Source organism: Dryobates pubescens, chromosome 16, assembly GCF_014839835.1.
Source record: "Dryobates pubescens isolate bDryPub1 chromosome 16, bDryPub1.pri, whole genome shotgun sequence".
Lineage (NCBI taxonomy): Eukaryota > Metazoa > Chordata > Aves > Piciformes > Picidae > Dryobates > Dryobates pubescens.
In genome coordinates this window covers 12,157,870-12,176,095 of record NC_071627.1, presented here as the reverse complement: position 1 = coordinate 12,176,095, position 18,226 = coordinate 12,157,870, and positions in this window count along the sequence as shown.

Here is an 18,226-nt window from a genome sequence, read left to right as displayed (position 1 = left end):
ACGTCTCAGCAGAGGTGCAGAATCACCTCTCTGGACCTGCTGGCCCCACTGCTTTTGATGCAGCCCAGGATACCATTGGCCGCCTGGGTTGTAAGTGCCCACTGCTGGCTCATGTTCATCTCCTTGTGCATTAGCACCCACACGTCCATTTCTGCAGGGCTGCTCTCAATTTCATTGTGCCCCATCCTGTATTGATATTGAGGACTGCCTTGAGCTAGGTGCAGGACCTTGCATTTTGCTTTATTGAACCTCATGAACTTCTCCTTAGCCCACTTCTCCAGCTTGTCCAGGTCCTTCTCGATCACATCCTGTCCTTCAGTCTTGTAAAATTAGTCAATCTCAAGATTACTTTTACCTGAACACCCACTTTTCAAGAAGAAAAGTAGGTAATCTCTTAGTTAATTGAAATCTGTAACTCGTATTCATAATCCCTGCATTCATATTCATACAGGTAGAACATTAAATTGTGTTGCTGGTAATGAGATGAATTGAAACAAAAAAGAATTGACACAGTGGTAAAATTAATCCTACCTGTCAAAATATGGCCTTCATTCTCACTCTCCCCAAAAAAGCTCAGACCTTTGAAAAACAGTAAATACAGTTCTACAGCACATATGCATTCACTTTATTTTCCAATGTAACATCTCCTATTTGCAAGATGCAATTAGTTTTCCAAATACAAGGTTATTTGAGCCATAGGTTTGCCAGGATACATCCCCCCTACAATCCTGTTAACATTCAAGCAGATCATCTGCCAAGGTGTTGGCAAGTGGATTTGCCAGAGGCTATCTAAAATACAATAATAATAACATTGACTTGTGTGCGAAACAAGGTGCAGGAATAAATAGTAGTGCAGCTTATCACGTCAGTAAGGACAGGGGATTTGGGCTGCTGAGAGTCTTCTTTCAGTCACAGGATAGTTTGGGCTGGAAGGTATCTCTGGAGGCCATCTGCTCCAGCAATCTTGCTCACCGTGACACCAATGCAGGTCACACTGTGAAGGCTCTGTCTCTGCAGGTTGTCCAGACCGCTTTGCTACAGTGGTGCAGTAACTAACCAATACTAATTACAGCTGATTTGGAAGTGCTGATATAGGATAAAATTAGTGTGGGGAAGTTTTTTAATTTATCTTCTCATCTTCCTATCACCTCTTTGCTTAAGTGTGAGATGACACACTTGCAGCATGTAATGAGTATTTAAGCAAAACCAGAAAAACTACTGATCTTTCCCCCCACCGCTTCCTCGGCATCCTATAGTAGAGACATTGTTAATTTACAACTTGTGCTTCCCTTTTATGTATAGTAGTAACACCCTGATGGATGTCACAGAAGAGGAAAGCGGGGTGATCACAAGCATCATGAACCATGCTTCCCATTTACTCCAGTTAAAATCTGCCTGGGCAATCAGAGAAGGAACAGTGTTTATTTTGTTTTCTAACTTTTGTTTTCCTTCATTTCTTACTGTCTTTAAGAAGCAATTACTTCTAATCTAAGGGTGGCCCTTCTAATCTAAGGGTGGCCCTTAGTGTATGGAGAGTGATGGTTCGGCAGTGCAGCATAGAGAGGATACACACAAGGGTTTGTGACACAGCAGAGGCACCAAGCATAGTGGCTGGTGTCGCTGGCAGAAGAAAGGTATCATTAACTGATGAGACACCTCAGCCAGGAGGAACCATGCAGATGCAGAGAAGACATTGATTTGAATTGGCTTTTAACTAGCATCAAAATTTAAAAAGAAATGGTGGCATGACCCAAACAACAATCAGACCAGAGCAGGAAGGTAAATACTGCATGGCAATAGTGAAAGAGGCTGCAGCTGTCTGCACATAGGTTTCCCTGGAGTAATGCCAACAGGAGTACATGGGTACTGGTCAAAACCACCCAAAAACCTGCTCCATGAAGCGCTGAGCATCTCACAAAGCAGGCTGTGGTTACAGAAGTCCACCAGGTCTGTCAAAGGGGAACAGTGCAGCCACAGTATGTTCTCATGTGTACAGAGTCACTTTTAATTCAATTACAGTCTTCCATTACTGAGGAAATAAATGTGGGAGGAAACAAAGGACAGACACAGAGAAGCAAAACAGGGGTAGGAAGTAGGAGATATATGCTTACTGTGTCTCCTTTGGCTCCATAGGGCTTTAGAAGGACTGTCATATATCATGACATTTATTATTTCTGTCATGAACTAGGATGAGAAGTCCATTACAATATCGATCATTTTACTCTGCTCAGCTCTACGCTATGTAATACTCAGCATAGCTGAAAAAGCTTACAAGTGATTTAGAAATAGCTGTACAGGGAGAATTGAGGAAGAAATCAGAGTCAACATGGTTTTCCTTAATGGAATTCTCTTTTTAATAAGCTTTTACAAAACTTAGGAAATTGCATTTTAAACACAGTTAAAGCCACAGCACAGTTGCACCAAGCAAGCAGAAGCTACAGACACATTAAAGATTTCCCATGCAATCTTTGTTTACACACTGACGTCGTGACATCACCTTCAGATGCATTGCACCACAGCTGTCACATAACCTATTTCACCTGGCTCCTCCACCTTTCACCAGTCAGTAACTTCTGCCCCAGTGAACTCAGGACCAAAATCTTAAATGGCATCAAAACACTTACCCTCCAGTGATATGAAAAAGACCGCCTGCAAACCTGAAAATCCAAATATTTCAATTTAATCTGAAATAACCATGGATCGAAGTCATCAGATGGGGAAGCACAAGGTAGACACTAGCTTTTATCATTAACATACCATTAGCAGGAGCAGCAGGAGCAGGACACTCCTTCAGCGTTGCAGTGGCAGCAAGGACAGAGTTGTCAGGCCAACACAGAGCTGCAGCACAGGTGAAAGCTGCCTTGCCCTGCACAGCTGCTTTGAGAAGACTTGTGCTCGGGCTTATAATATCCCAGCCAGATCAGGACAGGGTGATATGATCAAGACCATCCTTACCTGGTCAACTTCTTTCTTACCTGGTCTGCTTCTTACTGCTGATGCCGTCCTGGGTGCACACTAGAAGTTTTCTTCACTATCTTTCTTTGATGTAGTGTCCCATCCTCAGCTTTGCCTGTAACACAGCATTGATTCAAAGCAGCTTGAAGGTCTACAGCAGAAGATCCTTCAGCACTGGAGAAAGCTGAATATTGCAAGGTGAGCCGAGGGGGGCTGATGTCCTGGCCTGTATGCTTACGTTAGCGCATGCTGGTGGGAAGTTGGAAAATCCTTGATTCCTCAGAAACAACTGAAAACATCAGTGTATTATCAGCATTTGCCTTCTGCTGAACTCAAAACACAGGATTGTTCACGCTACTAAGAAGAAAAGAAAATTACATCTGTCCCAGCTGAAACCAGGATAAAGTTGTATGACCTGAGGCAGGGATGAGCTGTCTCTGCTTGTCTGCCTTCATGCTGGACATACATTAGACACCTACCTTAAAAGAATAGAGGGAAAAGCAGAGAGTGCAAAACCAGAGCGTACAATTCAAAGGGAAATTGAATATTTTCATCAGCCCTTGCCAATATTCAGGACACTCCTTACCACATGAGGGTCTCTGATACTTAACCAGGATATAATCAGCAGACGAACTGAATTCTACAGGCTGTATATTGTGCACATACACACTGCTTTGACATACACACTGCTTTGCAGAAACGTTGTAGATCACCACTACTATACCTGCCTCCAATCCATGGCACTTCTCTGCTTAATAAATCAAATGAACTGGATCCCAAAATGATGCTCTCCCTCACTGCCAACATGCCTGAGCTCTGCTGACCACCTACAGATGGCCAAGGCTATAGAAACAGGAGATAATACTTGGTACTGTATGTAGAAGTAGCCTGTTTTGATGGTCACTTTTCACACCTACTTCTACTGCAGTACAGGCTTTGAAATATTCTCACCCATGCCCCATGGTTCCCACAGGCTGTGGGAAGGGCAGAGGTAAGGCCATGGGGTGGGCCACAGCACACCTTGTCCAGTTCCTGATTTTCCTGAGTTTGTTGTACTTTTTTGTCTCTATAGATTCATTGTCAGAGCCTGAAGAGCAGGTCCCTTTGATGTTTAGGAAACACGTAAGACGCCGTCAATCAGCTGTCACTTTGGGCAGAGGCTCTGGCTACAAGTTAAGGAGAGACTCCCCCTTCTCAGAGCTGTCTGTTGTCATTTCACGATCAACAGCGCCATCTAGTGACCCCAAATCATCTTCCTATGTACCTGTCCGTCTTCCCACATTGCATCCGTTCCTCCAGGTCTCCCAGGAGAGGTTTGTCTGCATTTACCTGCACCCTTCCTGCTAGAAGATTGCTTTCTATAAGTTCTTGCATGCTGAAGGCTGAGGGTACTCAGCCACACTCACGGACTTCTGAGCTGGAATGATACAAATGAACTTGCAGACCAAGAAACATCACTGAGCTGTGTGCCAGACCCACTTGGGTCAGTGAGAATCTTTTGTGCCTTACTGGGCACCTCTCAGGGAAAGAAAATTATCCTCCCTTATCTTTCCCTTGGTACTGTGTTTGACCTTGCTCACCTGTAGCATAAGGACTTCAAGCATAGCATTTAAAGGCCATGGTTTGTCTCCAAGATCCTGCTGGTCATCTTGGAGATTCTATAGTTGTTAATACAAATTTCAAGAGAATCAAAAGTATTGGCAACACTATCTCAGATCTTCCAACTTAAAGCCGCAGACAGCTCCACATCTCCAGCATGCAAGGAGCCCTTCGGTTCCTCTCCCCATAAACCCTCCCTGAAAAAAACAAACAAACAAACAAGCAAAAAACACCAATAAAACCCACAACCCAACACAAAAATAAAAATCTGCAAGGTCCACACACAAATCTGGCAAGACCATAGTTTCTGTATCATCCCAGCTCCCACACTGCTGCATTTCACCCTCTCCACAACAGTCTCCAGGCCCACAAGCTGGATATAAAAGCAGAGAGACACTGTAGAAACTTCAATCTTACTTCACTGCTACATTCTCTCAGTTACTCTGCTCCTTCAGGGCACCCTGCAGGCTGAGGATACTGCAGGGAAGGAAATGAAAGAACTTCCAGTTTTTGACTGGTAATGGTAAGGAATTTAGATGCATCAAACACTTCCTCCAGCATCAAGGTCATGGCCAGGAAAACCATACTATGTGAGATACATGTGCCCTTGTTGGGCAATGAGCTGCCTCCTCCTTGTTTTGTTATTTATTCTGCTGCTACAAGTTTCATGTTATGCCCTCTACTTCTTATATTAGGAGAGATAGCAGACAGTTGTTTCTCCTTCTCCATGCTTCTTGTTATTGAGTAGCCCTTTATTTTATCTCTTTTTTTTTCACAACAGGACTATTGCTACCTGTAGTAGTCAATATATGGTTGTACCCTGCACTCATACATGGACCTGATGATATTTTCTGTTTCTCTCCCAGTGATTCCTACCATGCAGTTTGATTTTTTTACTTCTGCAGTGCTTCAGACAGATAACAGAGCTGTGTATCACATCTCCAATGGCACATTTGTGATCCAAGATCAGACGTCCATTAAACAATCCCTAAAATTCCCATGTCTGTAGCCTGAAAATATGATAAACATTCATTTAGGCAGTAAGTATTTTTGTGCAAAGGCCTCTAGACCCCTACATATATATACATTTATGTAAGAGCATATAAGGTGAACTGAGGCTGTTTTGATGCAGGAGCTAGTAAATCACCCTGAAATGCTGCTGCAATGCTAAACCCCCCACGCATCCCCTGCCCCCAGTCCTGCTGTCCTGACTGGGCAAATATAACCCAGAATGCAGAATGGTTTAATATTATTGCTCATGTTAGACAAGCTCAGTAAGGTCCAGGAAAGAGGCTTTAAACCTCCACCTTGTTCTTTTTTGTGTTTCTGTAACATTTTCTCTTTAAAGACCTTTCCCAGGCTTGTCTCCACAAACTTGAAGGCCACAATCCAGATCCTTCTGTATAACCACGTGGCTTTGGATTCCTGGTGTCTATGAGTGTCCTCTAGCACAAGCTGGGAAACATGGACCTGGTTTAGCCCCTTCTACTGCTGCTGGTAATTTGCAGCAGGTCAGGATGGAAAAGTGAGAAAATACTCACATGATCATCTTGATGCTCATCTCACAGCTTCATTCTATAGTGGGGAAAATGAATCCCTAGAGCAGTTATATACAATGGCAAAGTTAACCAACTCCTTTGATTCCTGGATGACACAAAGGAAAAGCACAGGGACCTCCTGTTTAATTCTCTGCATTTCTCATACCAGTTGGGAACTCTGATCATGAATGGTGCATGTGTGTGTGATGTACAGTGGCTACCAGTGGCTGGAGTCCTATGGGTCCTAGGCTCTCAAAAGAATGTAGAGCTTCCTTTACAAGAAAGAGGATTTCCAGCTTCCTTGAGGAAAAGGAGGTGATTTTTCAGTACTTCTTCAGTTTCATCTATAATTTGGAAGCCTGAGTGCTGACAGCAGCCTCAAAATAAGAGTTCCCATCTGTCTTGTGGTGCACTTCCAGGGTTTGCTCTCTATTTGCAGATCTCTAACAAGTCACCACAGAGCTCTTTGCCAACATCTTCACTTTGTTTTGCTAAGTAAAAACGATCACTGGTCTGACACAACCAGATGTACTGCACACATCCCAGCAGCTTCCTGCTGATGCCAGGTTGCGTCCATCAATTTCATTTGCCTTCATTGTGGTGCCTTTAGACATTTAATTACAAAGCAGCACTTGTCAGTCACTTTAGTTATCATCTGCTATTTCTGTCACCTCAGCAAGAGCCCAGAATCCATCCAGCTTCTCCAGCAGCGGGGTTTTGAAGTGGGAAGGTCTGTCCCAGGAATGTTTTTAATAGCTCGCTGTTGACAGAACAATTAGCACTTGGCACTCCCAAAATGAGCATCACCCACCTGCTGTCACTGTGTCTCCCTTGCTTGTTCATCACTCTTGTATGTTCCTGTCTAGCAAACATGCCTAGCACATGGCAGGGACATCTCCAATGTGCCTGGGCATCCCTCAAAGCGGGTGGCAATATGGCTTTGTTGGAGCTGATCAGAAAGCTGACTCTTGCCAGTGGTGTCCAAAGACAGCACAAAGGACAGTGGGCACAAACTAGAACCCAAGAGGTTCCATCTGAACAGGAGAAGAAACTTCTTTGCTGTGAAGATACTGGAGCCCTGAAGCAGGCTGTCCAGAGAGGCTGTGGAGTCTCCTCCTCTGGAGAGATTCCAAACCTTCCTGGACATTGTGATTCTGGGCAAGCTGCTGTGGGTGCCCTGCTTCAGCAGGGTAGTTGGACTGAGTGATCTACAGAGGACCCTTCCAGCCAAACCAACCTGGGATTCTGAGCGAGGGCGCTGCACCGGAGATGTCTGTACACCAGAGGGCACTCCGCAATTACAGATGTCGAAGGGAAAATTGATCAAATTATGGAGGCCGGGAAAGTTCTGGGAGAGCTGGAGGAGTGGGGATTTCACCTGTAAACAAAGAATTGTCATGCCACCACGTAAGAGTGACTTTAAAATATGAAAAAACTTTTATTAGAGAAACTGAATATTTTGCTAACAAAATATTTGTGATGTCTTCAAATCAACATCAGCCCTCACAGAGTTTTGGTTTGGGCTTGATTTATTTTTCATTTATGAAGATCCCTGAGCAGCAACTGAGCAGCAACTTTGCTGGAATTGGGCCCTTCAAATCAACATTCAATCTGGCCTTTTGGCTATGTTAAACTGTTGCAGATGAGTCTTCTGCAAAAATTCCAAGCTTCACAGTGCCTTTCTTCCCCCCCCCCCCCCCCGAAAAGTATGGAAATATGGGCACTCAAATCAGCCAAGGAGCACCAGAAGATTCCTTTAGTAAAAATCCTGTGCTTTCCAAGCAGCCCTGGATAAATAAGTACCCTGGATTGCAGGGAGTGGGGCAGCTGGGCAGACGCTGGTGATCTTGCTGCACAAAGACAAAAGGCAATGTTCATGGGACCAGATCTGCTCTCCAAACCTCTGCTCCCAGTCCTAGAAACACTCCCCTAGGCACAGGGCATTGCCAGCCTCATCTCTGGCAGCAGATTTCTCCTCTGTTGTTACAAGAACAGGATTTTTCCCCAGCATAATCTTAAATGCTAGTTTCCTGCTTGTGCTCCAACAGCCTGACCCTGTAAGAGCAAACCCCGAACGGATCAGGTTTTGGGTAATGAACCCAAAGAGGATGAAATCTACAGGAAAGTGCAGAACTGCTGGGTGGGTTCAAGTGAACCCTGAAGCAGATCAAATCCCACAGGTTTCCTGAAGAAGGGAATCCTGGAGGTGGAGGGATCTCTGCAAGTCAGTCCAAGGATCCCAGCTCAATAACAGAGAGACAGATAATAGCATTTGAACACTATCTTCTCCAATTGAATTGTATTGATTTATTGCCTGTCCAATGAAGCCATCAAGTGTACAAAATGGTTAATCTTATATTTCCCCCCCACACCCCCCTGCTGTCTGCACAGAGGAGTGAAGTTGTAAACACAGATCTGTGCAAGGCGGTGGGGGGATAATGTTTGTCTTTTTTCAAGGCAGATGCTGCTGCGTATCTGTGCAAAGCAAATCCCATTTTAGCACCAGTTAAAAGAAGGACACAAACCCTTCCCACTTTGGGCTCCCACTACAAAGCTGCTCCACCTGAACAGTTTGAACTCCCTGACAAACCTCACTAGGGTCCCTGCACTGGCCCAGGGACCAGGAGGAGCATCAGCCTACCCCAGAGCTGCCCTGCCAGGCTCTAGACCCAGCTAGGGGGCTGCTGGGAGCCTTTCATCCCTCAGTATACAGAGCTCAGCAAGGCCCATTTGAACTGCCCAACTTACCTAACTCAAAGCCTTACCCATCAAAGTAAGGCAAACACTATTCCAGCCCACACAAACAGGACCTCAAAGACACAGGAGGTTGCTGGTGTTTCAAACACCCCACGTCAACATGGAGGGCAGCATGGCCACTGGGGCCAGCGGGGCCCCGGCTCCAGCACTGGGCCGCTGGGAGAGAGGGAAAACTCTGTTTGGTTTCTAAAAAAGTCTTTTCTTTCAAAATGTACATTTGCAATTAAAGGCTAAGTATGCTGTATATTTTATTAATGATGTGGTCTAGCAAGGCATTTTAAAGGTCTTTTTTGTTTTGATAATTTTTTTTTTTGGGGGGGGGGGGAAGTGAGGGAGGAGGGGAAGGAATTGAAATGGAAAGCTTAACACTTATAATTTCAAAAAATTTGGCTTATATTTTAGGTTCTGGTAACATGCAATTACAGGCACTTAGAAAGAATTCCTTTTTTTATCCTATGCCCTAGAGCATAAAATTAAGAGGCCAATTCAGGCTTTGTACTGCTTTCAGAGGCAGTTTGCTTCAGCATAGATCAACAAGGAGACTGACTGTCGCCTTTCTATTGAATTAGGTCTATATTTTTGACAAGTATGGCAGCAGTATCATCACTTTAATCACCAGCAATCCATTGTGTCTCTTTATGCTAATAAATAAAACATTCTGTGTTAAATATTTCCCAGTAAGCACTTGAAGACCTGCAGTCACCACTCCTTCTATATGTTCCCAAGTAAAATAATATAATGGTAATAAAATCAAATGATGTCTAGGAGTTTTATAGACAACTAATAGCAGTTATTGCAAAGTGCACATCAGATACCAATTGAAGGTTACATTTCTCTTTAATATAATATAGCATGCATATTTCACTACCTGTCTCTGTGTATCAAATGAATTAAACAATATGATGGTATCAGTCAAAAACAGAGTTCAGGAGAGGCCTTTAGGCAGAAGGGTTTTACTGGAGCTGCATGTTAACAGTAGAAGCCTCTGGAGCACTGGATGCAGAACGTGGGGAAATCATCCCAACTTACAGAGAAATTGCCAGAGAAACTTACTGCCTTTCCATGCAAGCCCATGCCCTCCTAAGGGCAGGGCCAGCCTTCTCCATGTGCTGGGGTTGATGATGGCAAGGGTCTCGCAAACCAACACAGAAATGGCCAGGAGAGATCCCCAGCCCATCGCCCTGTTCTCTGCTCTGAAGGAACTCACAGTCTGAATCCAACTGTTGGAAACATAATAAAAAAGCAGAGTTGTAAGTTTTAGAAAAAAAATAGAACCAGAACAACATTGAGCAAATGAAGGCACTCAAGCACCCTGCCATGCTTTGTCCAAGGAGACTCTGCCAGCAGCTCAGCTGGGGCTCAGGGATGGGCTTCTGCAGCATCCCACAGCCAGCTGGGACACAGGTGCACCCTGTGGGGTCCACAGTCTGCACCACCTCATTGACTTCTGCTGCTCCCACCATTGAGGTTACCGTAGAGTCCTCAGATCTTCCTCCCCACTGCAGCTTGGCCATCCCAAGCCCTGCAGATCCTTGGCTGCTTGCATGACTCCCACACCAACACTGGAACAACACTGCAGCGTGTGAGCCCTGGCACAGCTCCGAAAACATGACTCGTTCTCCATCTCCCTGATTTCCCTGGCTTTCTTCCCTCACTTCACTGTGGAGTCCAGGAGCCTTGGAGTCACCCAAAAGAAACCCTCCCTAAACTTCACATCAGCTTGTCAAGAGATTTTTCCCATCCCCGTTACTAATATACTTAATATATTCAGGGGCCCCCGCCTCGCCTCAGTCAACATGAATTGTAAACTATTTCTCTAATCCCCTCAACAATACCCTTTCCCAAACCTTTTTTTTTTTTTTTCCTATCTTAATTAGATATTCTATCCCTTTGGTTTAAAATAGTATTTAATTTCACTTAATGATTTCAACAAAAAATATTAAGATTCCCCAAACAGACATGTTCCCTCTGAATTCTCTCATTCTTTTTTCAAGGGCTTCAGTTTCATCTTTTTGTTGCTTTGTCAAAACACAGCTAATTGACTGTCCTGAAAGTACAATTTTAGTAATTTCTCTCAATGAAGCATCACAGTCTCCTCTATTAACACTGCCTAATTGGACTTTGAATCCCCAGCCAGCGACTTCACCCATGCTACAGGCCCGGATCTCTGCAACAGTAAATATCAGCATCCCAGTTAAATGTAGGTTGGCTCACATTCCCCCAAAATTGGCTTTCTGCTCCTCAGAGTCCAATCTGATGTAATATTGCATTAAGCATTTTTTTTTTTTTTCTAAGGGAATAGGAGGAAGGGAGGAGAAGCTGAAGCTCAGATCTGCATTTCATCTCCTCGGTAGAAGTGCATTTGCTCCCCAGCGCCAGCGAGGAGGGAGCGCTGCGGATCCGCAGAGCCTGACGGGAGCCTTTACAGCCTCCCAGCCCTCGTTTCTGAGTTTGTTTCTAGCAGCTCCAACTCCAGAGATCACACCAACTAAGGAGATGGTAGTGCTGATCCCCATGGACCCCACACCTCCAGAGAGGTACCCACCACCCCACTCTATCACCCTGAGATGGATCCCAGGATGACTCTGCCATGAGCAGCACAAGCCATTTCCCATTCTTTCCTCTCCTTCTGCAAAATCCACGGCACCTGGCATTGGCCTCGGCACATACTGGGGGGACAGGAAGGTTGGCTGGCCATGCCATGCCATGCCATGCCACAGGCAGCAGCAAATCACCCCTGGTATTATCTGCAGCAGCTCTAATTATCTTAGAGCATCTGCTATTAAAATGCAAGCACCAGGCCAAGCTGCAAGTAGAAAACAAAAACAGAACTCCTCGTTGATGCCTGTAACAGGCACCAAAGGCACATAACTCTGCATAATTGCTAATTGTTATTACTCTTGCAGTTGATGCCAGAATTGCCCAGAGACGCCTCTTGCTGCTCACTTCCCTGCAGGGTTTGGGAAGGCTGAATCCCACCATGACCAGCAGAGACCCCCCACGGAGAGGAGGTCAAAGCCACCCTAAAAGCCTGCTGACCCCATGCAGAAAAACTCAGCGCCTGCCGCAGCAGCCAGGAGAATGGCAAGGGACAAAGTTAGGGCCAAGTGTAAGCAGAAGATCAAAGCGCAGCAGGACTTGCAGGGCCCAGCCTTTGAAGCCCGGAGCGCCAGACAAAGCGCTACCCGCCACGCTCCGGCTTTCAGCTCCACAGACGAGCCCTCCGGGGCCTAATGAAGCCACTTGACCTCTTGCCACTCCCATTCTCCCATCTGCAAAAGAGGGTATTAACACTTCTGGCGCCCAGGCCGTAAAGGGGATGTGGATGGGTTTGACAGGAACTGGCAGGGCTACTCCAGAGCTGCAATAGTGCAGCACAAACCCACCAGAATATACCCCATCGTGGAGGGTTTGGAGAGCTCTTTATGATACACAACATCAAATGGGTTTTCCCCTTTTGCTGCTGCATACCTTTGTCCTCAGCAGGGACTAGCCACAACACGAGCCTGTGTTTCTGATACTGCTCACACTCGGGTGACTCCAGCACCCGTATTGCTCTCACCCCTTACAAATCCTCCCAAGAAAGAAAACATTTCTTTTCCGTACTTACACAGCCTACTTACAAATCTGCAGCAAGCCAAGCCCTTGCTCCCCCAAAACGGGCTGCTTTTCCTTGCCAAAAAAAAAAGATGGCATGGAGGCAGACAGCTTGGGAAGATGATTTTTAATACTGGTACAGATTTGGTCCCGAGGAGATGGGGCTGTGCAGCTCAGCAGAGGGCACTCCAGCCCCTGTGTCCACCCAGCAAGCAGGGAGGACCCCACTTAAAAGATGTTGCTATCAGCTCCTGCCTTATTGCAAGCAAGTGCTCCAGCGATAAATGTTTTCTTGTAAACATGCCATAGATGGAGGTAGGAGCCAACAAAATGGAGATGCCAGAAGCTTTTTGTCTTTGTGATTTAGTTTCTTATTAGAACATGCTACTGGGAAAGAAAAGATATCATTGATAAGACTGACATTAGAGTCAGCCAGTAAAATTAAAACCCCAAGGACTGGCCTGGCCCTTCTCTTGTCATGCTGGATACAGATTCTCTGCCAAACTAACACTTTAGGATACTCATAAACGTTAGGGACAAAACTCTCCAAAAAAGAAAGAGAAATATTTTTGCTGCCTTCAGTTTTGGCAGAACAGTTTCAGATGCTTTAAATGGCCTGGCTCTCCTTTTGAGCACTTGCCCTCCTGCCCCAGAAAAAGACCCTGCCCAGGAAGGCAGCCACAGGCTCAGAGCTGGAAGCATCTCATATTTCTGTTCCTTTCCAAAAATCTTTGGTGTAAAGGATGCTAGAGAAAGCAAGCCTCTAAGTACCACAGTGAGCTTATGGTTGCATCCAGAGCTTGAACACGCATGTGCACAGGGTGTTTTAGATAAGACCAATTCAAATCTCAGTTCCCCTTGAGGTCTCCAGGCTAATGGGAGTTAGAACAAACTCCTAGCTCAGAGGTACTGGAGTTTTGTTCCTGCCCAAATCTCCAGTACCTTCTCAGAGCTCTGATAAATGCTCTGATTCAGTCTCATCTTTTCTGCTCTCTCATTTTTACACAGAGAAAACCTTGCCCAGAAAGCACATCTTTTCACAACAGAGTGAACAGTCCATTCTGTCTCTGGGTCTTTCATCTCGGGGCAAAGAGGGTCAAGCTTTTAATTTCAGCAGTCTTGTGCCCAACTCTGCTACCAGGAATGCATACTGACATTTCAGCTTACACTGGCCTGGCACAGACAGACTCATATCCAAACTGCTGTGGACATCATCTCACTGGCACAGTGTAGTTCAGTGGTGTTTGGACTTTCTTGTGTTGCCGCCACTACCACCAGCAGGTGCCCCAACCAGCTCTGGGTGGAAGGGGCATCTGCTGTGAGCATGGGAGATTGCATGCTGCAGGGCAGAGCTCTGCACATCCCATCTAGCTAATACCTCATCTTTGGGGAATAAATGGGGAAGCAGCAGGCTGACGAGGAAACATGGACCTATATGTGCACTGCCCACATGTGGATCTAACTGAGCACTGCTTCTTGTGCTTGCACATTTTAGGAACGTGTTTATCTTATAAATAAACCTTTGCTACAGTCCTACAGCAAGCACTTAAAATAATCTTACAAATAAACACATCTGCTTGTTCTCACCCATAAGCACAAGGGAGATGATGGCAGTTAAACCCACTCCTGATTCTGCAGCACCAGCCCCATGGCCACACACCAAGCTGGGAAGCAGCAGCAGCAGCTAGCCAGGCTCACAAGACAGCTTTCTTAATAAATTTTATTAAGAGAGAAGTTCCTCCTCTCCCTGCCCCTTTCAGAACCTCTCTAAAACCAGCTGCCCAAGCCCGCTCTGACACGTGTGTACCACCTGAGCCTCGCGCCAGTGTTACATGTCATTAACAAAACATAAACCATATCTGAACGGGAAAAGTTAAATCTCTTTATGCAGTTAAATAAAGATACCTTGTCCAGTCATTAAGAAGTGATTAGCTTATCTAAGAAATAACAGCACTAGCGCTGTCAGACGGGCTCACAAACACTAAAAAGAGCAGGGATCAGATATCACATTAGGCTAATTATAAAGAGAAGACAAGACAAGCAGAAGCATAAAATAGCCATGTGGGCAGTATTTTGCACAGAAAAGGCTAAACACATTCTGCAAAAGAGAAATGTGAGGATTAACAAAATTCCTCCTCTGGTTTTATTCATGCAGTACATGCACATGAGGAGGCAGCCCACAGGCATGCATCTTCCAGGCGGTGTGAAGCAGGGGCCAAATCTGCATAAGGAACAAGTTTCTCAACACAAATCCTTCACACTCTGCTCAATCAACATGCAGCACAATCCCAGGTCATGGAGTCTTTGTGCAAGCAGCCTGTCCTGCTCACCTCCTGCTTGTTCCCTCACCGTGATTAAGCTCCTCCTCCACAGAAGCTCCTGAGCAGTCTTGGAGATGGAGTACACTCAATCTCTTGCCAATACTGGCGTGTTCACCAGTGTCAGCATGCCGGCCCTCAAGTCCAAAGATGCTTCATTTTCATCAGCAAGAGGCTAAGCACCCTTCCTGCAATTTCTGTCCTAGTTACACACCTAGAAATAAGGTTTATCCCATCAGGTGGGTGGTTTCTACCTGCATGTCCTCCTTCCCACACACTCACTGGCTTTTAGTAATGAACTGAACATCATTTCTGCAGCAGCACTACCGTCCTTGAACCTCAGAAGGCAAAATTTGTGGGCCTGCTGTCCTGACACCTTGTGCATTTCATTCCCAGGTTATACTTGGAGATAAAAAAATCACTTTCTAAAATCAAGAGACAAAATCCAAAACCTAGAAGCCAGCCAAGAAGAAAAAGCTGCAGCAGAAAGTTCTTGGGTCCTTGCCGGAGAGAGGGGACAACTTCTGCCAGAGATGATGGCTTTGGCTGCTCTCCTTGCTCCCAAGTTCATTCCACATGAGTCTTTTCTCACTCAGAACACAGAGAAGCAATGCTGCTCTTTGGATGCCAAACACCCAGAATCAAGTCCTTCTACTGCTCAAATTACAACAGAAACTTTTCTCTGTTTTCTGAAAGATGCCCTAAACACTTGTTGCTTTATAGAGCCAGTACATTCTTCTGGTGGATATGGGAAGCCCTTGCTCTGTGCCCAACCAGCCTGCAAGATCCAGTCAGCTTTTCTGGGCACAAGCACTGAGCACCCAGCAGATCCCAAAACAGGGTTCACTCTGCCACCCATGATTGCTGTTGTGAATGTGGCTGAACTCCTGGTGCTAGGACAACACACAACCTGTGTGATTATCTGTGACAACCCACAAAAAACTTGGCACTCAACACTTTGGAGGCAGAAAGCTGTGTCTGGCAGAATGAGGAACCTCCAGAATTAAGTGGGGGTTGTCATGATCTTGATTTTGAATTTAGGCTTCAGGCATTAGTGTGGTGGGAGCAGCTGAGATGCAAACACAGCAGTAGGCAGCCAGCTGGCCACCTTGCCTCCAAGACTCAGCTAAGCACAGAGCTGTGCTTAGAGACAACCCTTCTATTCTGCAGGGGATGTGCTCACGCTGAAGAGAAATCCGTTCTCTCATGTCACGGGTCAGGACGTCACCCACAACAAAGTTTTCCAACAAAACTAAAGTACTGACCCAACAAGCAGATATCAGGACCCATGCCTGAATGACAGATACAACTAGAAATAGCTGGTCACTGGTGAGGGAGGAGGGTGGTGGTTTTCCATTTTCAACACTTGCATCCTTTTTAAAGCTTTTATTCATGAAAACCTGATATTAATAATGATGGCAGATCCTACTTTCCTTGAGGTAGTGCCAAATTTAATGCCTTTTTTTTTTTTTACATAACTACAGTATTATTGAGGAACAAGTAGTAAGTGATAGATACTTTAATGTAATCTGAGTCAATATGTATTTATATGTGCTTTATGACTTAATCGATATTGCTGCATTAGCAAGAATAAATATGGTGTTTCCTTTTCTGGCCTTGGAGAGAACAACAAGCAAAAGGAAAGGCACATTAGGAAGTTTAGGAATGAATAAAATCTCTGCATTTCCCAGGCAATTCAGTAACTCTCTGACATTTATTCGTTCTCTAGAGCAGAACAAGTACCTGCCCGCACAGAGAACTGGGCAAATGGTACCTGGACACTCACCTTGGGATCCCGGTTCAGATTTTTCACAGACAGCTTCCTGAGAGGACTTTTTAAAAAAGGAAAGAGGCCCCAGCACAGATGAAGGGCTTTGCACCCTGAGCAAGGAAGTGTTTTACCACCAAAGAACAAGAGGAACAGCTCACATTACTCCTATGCTTCTGCAGGCAGCACCTTCCTGAGCTGTTTGTAGCCCAGCACCCTAGGAAAAGGGAATGAGACAAAGTGCTCCTGATTTAATGCGGCTCAGCCCATTCACTGCTGCTAAGAGTCTAGCTTGAGACAGGCACTGGACATCCATTTTCATTGGGACAGAAACATTTCCACCAGTTGTTTGTTCCAAGGTACTGGCAGTGCAATGCTGCAAGGTACGAGCAATGCAACAAAGAAGCCCAGCAAGATGTCCATCCTAGACATCTTGCATATACATCCTACAGTGCCAGACTTGTGGCTGGAGCAAACCTGCTGGGAGAGCTCATCCCCAGCTCCTCTCTACACTTGCTGTCCGCAGTCAGTCATGCTCCAGGCTCCTCCTTGGGTACATGCCCCAGAAAAAACCTTTGCACAATACTATGTCACCTTGCTCCTGGTGGACCAATGCAGAGCAAGAGCCAACACGTGCAGTCTGAGTTTGAGCCCCTTGATGGGACACAGGACAAGACTGGGTTCTGATACTAGCTTTGGGTGTCCCCAAACCACGCCAGAAAAGAGAAGCCCCCTCCTGTCAGCACTGCTGGAAGCCAAATCCAGGCAGCAGCTGTGAAAAAAATAAAAATCACACTGCTTGCTCCTGCCCCCAGATCCCCTAAATCCAATCATTTCTGCTAGAACTTCCAAGAATAACAACAATTCTGGGTGAAGCATAATACTTAGCACCTTGTCTTACTCATAACATACCCATCTTCACTTCCAATTGGTCACAGGCTCAGTCCTGGGCACAGACTGTCCCTGTGCTACACAAGGCCAAGCTGCAAGGTGAACCCAAGATACCTCTGACTTAAGGTACTATTTGATATGCTCCTCTAGAAGAATTAACCTCTGGAAATTCAGCTACTGCTTAGTACTTCAACCTGTGGCTGGAGCCAAGCTGATTCTCCATCCTCTACTGCTGGCCTTCTGACCTATTCAATGCAGACTTTTTTTCCTAGAGCTGGGCTATAAGGTTGTGCCACCAATACCAAAGCTGCTGCTATACCCACTTTGGGCCAGCTGGGGTTTGTATCTCCCAGGCAGGAGCTGCTCACACCCCAGTGACACTGAATTAAATGCAGCCTCTTCCACTGTGCTGGGCTTCTGCATTGCCTCCCATCACCCCAGGATAATCCCCATGGCAATCCCCTTTCCATGCTGGATTTACTCTGATTTCTGTAGGGTCAGAGCCTGACCCTACAGATCATTGAGCCAGGACTCACACAGGGACACGGGCAGGAAAAAAAATCTCCCCTGTCCCCGATGTGGAGAGATTGGCACATTTGTTTATTTTTAGCGGATCACCGCTGCCACATTTCAGACCTTTTCCTGTTGTGATTGTTAGAACTTGTAACTGAATCATAAATCTTTTATTAACATTTGGTATTATACTAATTAAAACTGTTCCATATATGTATTATTAATTTCTCCAGCACTTCTTGCAAGGGTGACGTTTTTAGCTGGCTTAGCAGAATGCACCATAGTAAATA